At 34.7% G+C, this 7403-nt stretch overlaps 1 protein-coding gene across 2 annotated transcripts in view; it reads right to left on the bottom strand.

Moving 5' to 3' along the window:
• The window catches only part of LOC108969618 (uncharacterized PE-PGRS family protein PE_PGRS34), a 39233-nt gene extending 32047 nt beyond the window's left edge, over window positions 1–7186 (bottom strand). The window contains exons 1-2 of one of the 2 annotated variants that reach the window (XM_018934449.1): window positions 7103–7186; window positions 2763–2931 (exon numbers count right to left, since the gene is read on the bottom strand). The gene's annotated coding sequence lies outside the window, so the exon portion shown is untranslated. Of the gene's footprint in view, window positions 1–2762; window positions 2932–7097 lie in introns of both variants that reach the window. The other variant, XM_018934440.1, reaches the window with a different exon arrangement.
• Window positions 7187–7403: the final 217 nt, after the last annotated feature.

The following is a 7403-nucleotide window of genomic DNA, read 5'->3' as shown; positions in this document are numbered from 1 at the left end:
GCTATAAACGCATAAGCGGTGTCCACGCCAGTTAGATGTGTATAAGAGACAGGTCGAAGTGAACCACAACAAAACTGCAGTTATAAAAAAAATAATAAAAAATTAAAATAAAAGTGCAATTAAAAGTTTATATATTGAAATCTCTCTAGAAATAAAATTCATAAAGTGTAATAAAGTGCAATTAAGCGTTTAAAGAGTAAAATTTCTTAAAAAAAAAAAATAATAAGTGAAATTAATAAAGTGTAAATCGTGTAAAAAATTATTCCAAACTGCAAAGTGAAATCCAACAAGTTGCCACTAAAAATGCCGTCCTTCCCACCCATGTGCGTGCAACTCGCAAAATTCCTACTGGGCATAAAGCATCCCTACAGGGCAGCAATATACACACCAGTTGATGGCTCAGCATTTCTGCCGTTTACCATTTTCATTGTGATCCTGTGCTAACAATAATTTATGGGAATTTTCATAGAAATAAAATACCAACACACTTGTCCGTTTGTGTGTGTATGTGCGAGCGTAAACATCGACGCTGTTAATTAACGAACGAAATTATGCAATGATGGTATGACAGCGTGCACAAACAGAACTCAGAACGAAAACAACAACAAAAACCGAAACGAAAAATAACTATATACACACAATTGGCCAGAAGGTATAGCAAACAGGTAAGCCATMTGCATGCTTTTTGTTTGTGTTTTATAAGTAGGTGTGTTCAGTGAAACCGTKATATAAATTTGTTGCCCATAAAACAGCCATTATAACCACCACCGCCACCGTTTTCTATTGTTTTATGCCCTTGTTGTTATTGTGGTTGTTGTTGTTGATGCTGCTGTTGTTTTGCTACTCAGATATCTGTTTGCCAGCTAATTTGGCTTCATTACGCGGTTGTAATACAAAACTCTCTATCAAGGCATCAAGCTTCACTATAATTTCAGAAAATTGGAAAATTTAACCGAACATTTCACATTTAGGAATTCATGTTGAGCTGCATGGGCAGTACTATTTATTTAGTAATTTTATATGCGTTGTTCTTTACTAAAGTAAGCTTTTTCTTCAAAGGGTTGAAAATTTAAGTACATGTTGCAGGACTAACTCATAAACAACCATCCTTTCACTTATTGGAGTTTTCGACGCCTGGAAAAATCTTTACAAAATTTATTATTTGAAGTAAAAACTTAAATTAGGTAAACCAACTATCAATTATTATTTGTATAGTGGTAATACCGTAGCACAGAAGACTGTGAGCGCAGCGGACGCCCAAGAGTGGTTGTTACCGATGAAAACATTAAAAAAGTCCCTAAAACAGTTTTACAGGATGTCCGTAAAGTGAAGTGAGAAACATATCAAGTGAACGTGATATCACGAATCATTGAGTATGAGAAAGCTCTCTGCAAAGTGGATACCACGCGARCTCACTTTTGACCAAAACGACGACGAGTTGATGTTTCGGGTAAGTGTTTGGAGATGTTAAGGCGTAATAAACCAGAGTTTTTGCGACGATATGTTGCAATGGATGAAACGCGGCGGAGAAGGCGAACCCGATTCCAGGAAGAAGTTCGAATACCAATCACCCATCGGAAAAACAACAGCGGCGGGAGCCGACGGATTGCCGGGCGAGCTATTCAAATACGGCGGCGAAAAATTGATAAGAGCATGCATCAGCTTCTTTGAAAAACATGGTCGGACGAAAGCATGTCCGACGATTGGAATATAAGTGTGTTCCTCTACAAAAAGGGAGACCCCACCATTCGYGTCAACTGCCACAGAATTAGCCTCCTCAACATCGCTTATAAGGTTCTATCGAGCGAACTGTGTGATAGACTAAAGCCSACCAACTGATTGGACCTCAGCAGTTTGGCTTCAGGCCTGGAAAATCAACAAGTGACCATGCGTCAAATTTTGGAAAAGACGCGTGAAAGGAAGATCTACACACACCACCACTTCGTCATATGTCGGAACTTGGGTTACAACCGCGTACGCGATGTCTACGTCAGTAAAGAGAAGAAGTATTCTGGTCGTCATTATACATAACATAATATTGAATATTGTTATTTTTGATAAGAGGAATTTTTGAACATACATACATCGGAACGTTGGGGTGGAAATATATTGAAGCGTGGGTGAAAATAATAAAGAAATTCGCTATTTTGAAGRTTATTATATTTTGTATAAAAAGGGAAAAATGCCACGAAAGCCACCAATGAAATTTGGGAAGTTTRCGKAGASGATGCTGCATCRGTTCGTGTAGCACAACTATACTTCGCTCGTGTCCGTTCTGGAAATTTCGAAATTACAATTTACAATGATGAAAGTTTTACACTGATGGAATAATGTATCTAGTGGAAAATTGTAAAAAGATATCGAACAAARTATTACATTTTTGTTTRTTTATTTATTWATWTAAATAMAAAMAAAATTAGTTGARGTTTGATTAGAAATACGAAAAGTATTTTTCGACTATCCAATAYATWTAATTTACGCGATGCGAATMTRCTCTTGGTAATTGGTTCAGGTTGCCGAGTAATTGTGATACCATTTGATTACTATTCCGCATTAATACTAACCATCCCAAACGTATTTTTTGGGGTTATGCTATGCACTGAAGTTAAGCTTTATAAGTGGTTTTTCTGGACCGATGAGAACCGTACTCAGGGCCGTATCGTAATGTTATAAATCTAACACTATATAAGCTTTAGTTTCGCATTTGCTTTTCAACTTCTTAACCCCATATACATATCTATAATACAATATGCATTACTTACCTTTGAAGAGTGCTGATTCTACGCTCRAATAATAGGTTTTATATGCTCTTCTGTGTGGTCCGGACAAATATATTATTTRCATTTAATTGCTTTCAAATGTGAAAGTCACGACAAATTTACATTTTCCAAYGGTTTATTTGCACTGCACCGCAAAAATGCAGCAAAATCACTAAGCAAAGAGAAAAAATAATAATAAATGTSAAGCGAAAAGAAAAAGCGCAAAGCTTCGATTAGTATTGATTAAAATTGCAATAACTATTAATTTTAATTGGAAATCGACTATGTCGACAAAAGAATTGATAAATTGCTAAACTGAATGCTAAAATAATATATGCAAATATAAGGTATAAGGAGAGTTGATGTTATTTACACGCGCGTGTTTACAATGCTGATAAAGTAAATAAAAGGCGCTCACTCACATGCAAACTTACATACACGCGAACAACCGCGTAATAGTTAAATAGGAAATTTCGCGTTAAACTTAACCCTTTCTTTTACGTAAATGTTTCGTTCTGCATGAAATATAATTTTCTTAAAAAAAAAATTCCATTCATTACATGTAATTATAATCACCCGGTTTGACTATACATAGGTGTCACTAAACGCGATATTCCAGTTCTTTCTCTCATATTATTAGCCAAKAAACGGGGTAAAAGGAAACTTTCGGTTCTATAGGAATAATTTATGCTATAATAGCGATTGAGCATACTTCATTTCGACAACAATAATTATTGCCGTACCTACAGGTATCAAAAATTAATTATAATCACCCGGTTTGACTACACATATATGTCACTAAACGGGATATTCCAGCTCTCATTTAATGGAAAAAGCATTATACAAGTAAATTGCATAGCTGATATAGATTTGATAATTAATTTTCACAAAACTGTTTGACTATTGATTTTGTTCTGTCCAAATACCAACCCGTCATATAAAAATCAGAGAACCAAAAATCAAAAACTAAAACTTTTRAAAATATAAGTTCCAACACCATGTTTATAGAGAATTATATAGGAATAGCTCAAGTTGTATTGTAGAAAGTAAGAAAGAGCCCAGTTCGAGTATAACCGAACATTTCATACTCTTGCAACTTGTATAGATTAACGCCAGAACTGGAAGAGCAGCCCCTATTTTATAACTATATTTAGTTTTGATTTCTTGAACATACAGAAGTTTATATTTTAATTCTGCCAGGATTTGAAATAATTTCTCATATTATTAGTCAACAATCAAGTAAAAAGGAATCATTAGGATCCCTAGGAATAATTTATGCTATAATAGCAATTAGATTCCTAGGAGTCATTGTATGAGCTCAGCACATATTAACAGTAGAAACAGATGTAGATATATATCTTTATTCAGCTACAATAATTACAATTATTCAATAATTATTGCTGTACCTACAGGAATTAAATTTTTCAGTTGATTAGTCATACTCCATGGTACACAATTAAACTACTCTCCAGCCCTAGGCCTTGTATTATTTTTTACAGTAAGAGGATTAACAGAATTCACGATATGTATATTATGTAGTAGCTCATTTTCTTTTACTTATTATCTATGCGAGCAGTATTCGCTATTATAGCAAGATTTGTTCACTGATACCCTTTATTCAAAGGATTAGTTTTAACTCCTAAATGATTAAACATTTAATTTATTATTATATTTATGGGTGTAAGCCTAACATTCCACCTTCAACATCGTCGATATTCAGATTACCCAGATTCTTATAGCGGCTGAAATGTAGTTTCTGCAATTGGTTCAACTGTTTTCTTACTAGGAATCTTATTCTTTCTATACATCCTCTGAGAAAGATTAGTGATACAACGGCAAGTAATTTTCCCTGTACAACGTAGTTCTTCAACAGAATGGCTTCAAAATAATATAGTAGTTTTTAGCAGTAACATTATAAGGAGAGTGAGAAGGGTTACCATCCGGTGTCATCCATTTTCACACTGTTGTACTTCTTTTAAATTGTTACGCTAGGCGAATGCGGTTGTTAAAGCTTAAGTGGCTGGCGATCCCCTGTAGCAAATTACATTTCTATATCTTAATTTAGTGCTAAGTTATTGCACTTTATAGGTTGTGGGCGTGGCAGTGGCTGGATTACGCTCATCTACGTACTTTTTTTTTTGCCATGAATGCGCATTTATATATCTCAATTCTTACTCTCAAGACGGACAGACAGTCAATATATTTTCGCTTAGAATGTCCAATTGGCGCCACATAGCGAAAAGAAAAAACGTCTGGCGCGCTGTTGTTAACTCGGCTATAAACGCATAAGCGGTGTCCACGCCAGTTAAGAAGAAGAAGTTATGAAAAGTGGTTCACTTATAACAACATCATGCAAAAATCGTCAATGTTAAATATCAGTGAGCCGACAAAAACAGCAGCCAAGACAGCATTAAGGGTGAGGAAAGTTTTGCTATGTGTTTACATAGATTGGCAAGGCATCAGCTAACATGAATTGCCTCCGTACAGTCCCACTCTTATTTCGGACCTTTATTGGACAACAATTGGACTGACCGAAGGTAGCTATCGCCCGGAAGTGGCTAGTATGTAGGAGAATAATTGTGTTACAACAGGAAAGCGCCAGACCCCAACATTTCGATCATTAATCGAAAAAAGCTACGGAAAATCGGCTGAGAATTTAGACCTGGCCAAGTGAATACTATTTGCGCTTGCTAAGGGCGAATGATTTTGCTGKTAAAAAATTGACATTAGAAAAGCTCTCCAATAGAGGCGAGCGTTTCTGTATGAATTTATTTTCAAAATAGCAGGAAGTTAATGAACAGAACGTACAAATAAAAGCTTTCATTTAAGGGGTTACATGGATTTCACAGTTTCAAAAAATCGAAATTTTGTGTCTTATTAAATTCTATAACATCTGTAGAATATTGCTCTAAATTTTCAAGTTGATCCGACTAATAGTTTCGGAGATACAACCTTGAAAAGGTGGACGCTCGAGGTCAGGTATAGGCTGAGGGCGCAGTAGGTAAGACTTTAAACGCGTTTTTCTCAAAACTACATATGTTTTTAAAGTCGGTTGACAAGATTTCCCGCGAACTAATTAACCGATATTGACGAAATTTTACACAGATCTTCGAGATATCATTTACAAGGTCTTTTTTTTTTTTTTAAATACAACTATTTAAAAAAAAAAATGTCGAGAAATGTTCATCGAAATTTGAATTTTTTTTTTATAAAAACGTCTGTCAAAAATCCAATTTTCACTATTCTTTATTTTCCTTCGTCCAATACCTAGTTTATTGTCTTTACTAAAACACGTATTTTTTATTTCTATTTGAGATGATCCTGAAAGAAGTTCTGCTGACAAGCCGGGTGCACCTTTTTTCCGCGGGACTGCCGGAAATGGCGTCGTAATGACTGCCATTTTCATATTTTTTTTTTTGAAAATTTTACAAAATGTTTATTAAATATAAGTCTTTTAAAAATAAAAAAAATTGCATTAAAATATTTCATTTTATAAATGTAAAAAAAATATTGAAAAAAGRCCGTTTTTTGCCCAAGAAAACCCATGTAACCCCTTAATGAAAAAATTTGAAAAAATAATGAATTTATCTTTATTAGATTTTTAGGAGTAATATCAGCAGTAAATTTCCTAAAAAACCGAGAGGTTTCGAGCTGTAATAACTCATTACGTTCAGGTATAACATTCATAAGAAAATCACTTTGTTCTATAAAATAATCAAACTTTAGTCGTRAATGTCTTTTAAACTGTTATATTTACGAAAAACAACACTTTTTTAAGCGCATACGATTTCCTTACAAGATCCTAAAAAAGAAATAATTTTTCAAGTTGAAAGCGATAAAAAAATGTTTTTTCCCGTTACAGTTAAGAGGTCATACCTCGAAAGCCTTTCTTAGAGGTGTCTWTCAACCATTTCTGGTTTTTAATTTTTCAACYTGATATGTATATTCTAAGCTTAAGCACATTATTATTCAACTTTTAGAAAAACAGAACTTTAAGCTCGTTYATTTTGTTTTCGAAAACCATAAGTTTTGAACTATGCGTTAATAATCCGGGTTTTCTGCTTATATGTAACTGTGAAAAAACAGACGCACGCACAGCAACAGCTTTCCATGCACTAACTATTATACTCTTATATATATTTACAGCTACACATATATATATATAGTACATATGTATATAGTTGTTCTCATAGGCAAAGTTATTTGCATCGTCAATTGCCAAAAACAGACACGCTCACACATGCACGCAAATTCACGCAGCAACAAGCAAATAAACCGAAAGCTTCTATTTGTGGTGGACAAGGGTGAAAGACACGTTATTTGTAAAAATTGTCACACTTTACACTTCGCTTTTATATGTATATTACCGCACCAAATACAATTTTCCGCGTATACAATGAACGAACCGAACACGTACGCGTACGCTGAATAACTGAATATTTGTAGCGTCACTCGGCATTAGCCAACACCTGTCGACTGTCGTCATATGCTGGCGTCGTGTCGTTATCATGCCGCGAGCAGAAGGACGAAAAACTTTGCCGACCGATTAGAGTATACATATATGTATAATATACAATCAGCACCGCATGGAAAAGCTTCAGCGCAATGCTCACCCAACATGTGTGTAAGKATCTGTGTGCGTGT

The sequence above is a fragment of the Bactrocera latifrons genome, unplaced genomic scaffold (assembly GCF_001853355.1).
Source record: "Bactrocera latifrons isolate USDA-ARS-PBARC rearing strain unplaced genomic scaffold, ASM185335v1 scaffold_105, whole genome shotgun sequence".
Taxonomy (NCBI): Eukaryota; Metazoa; Arthropoda; class Insecta; order Diptera; family Tephritidae; genus Bactrocera; species Bactrocera latifrons.
This window is presented reverse-complemented; position numbering and strand designations above follow the sequence as displayed.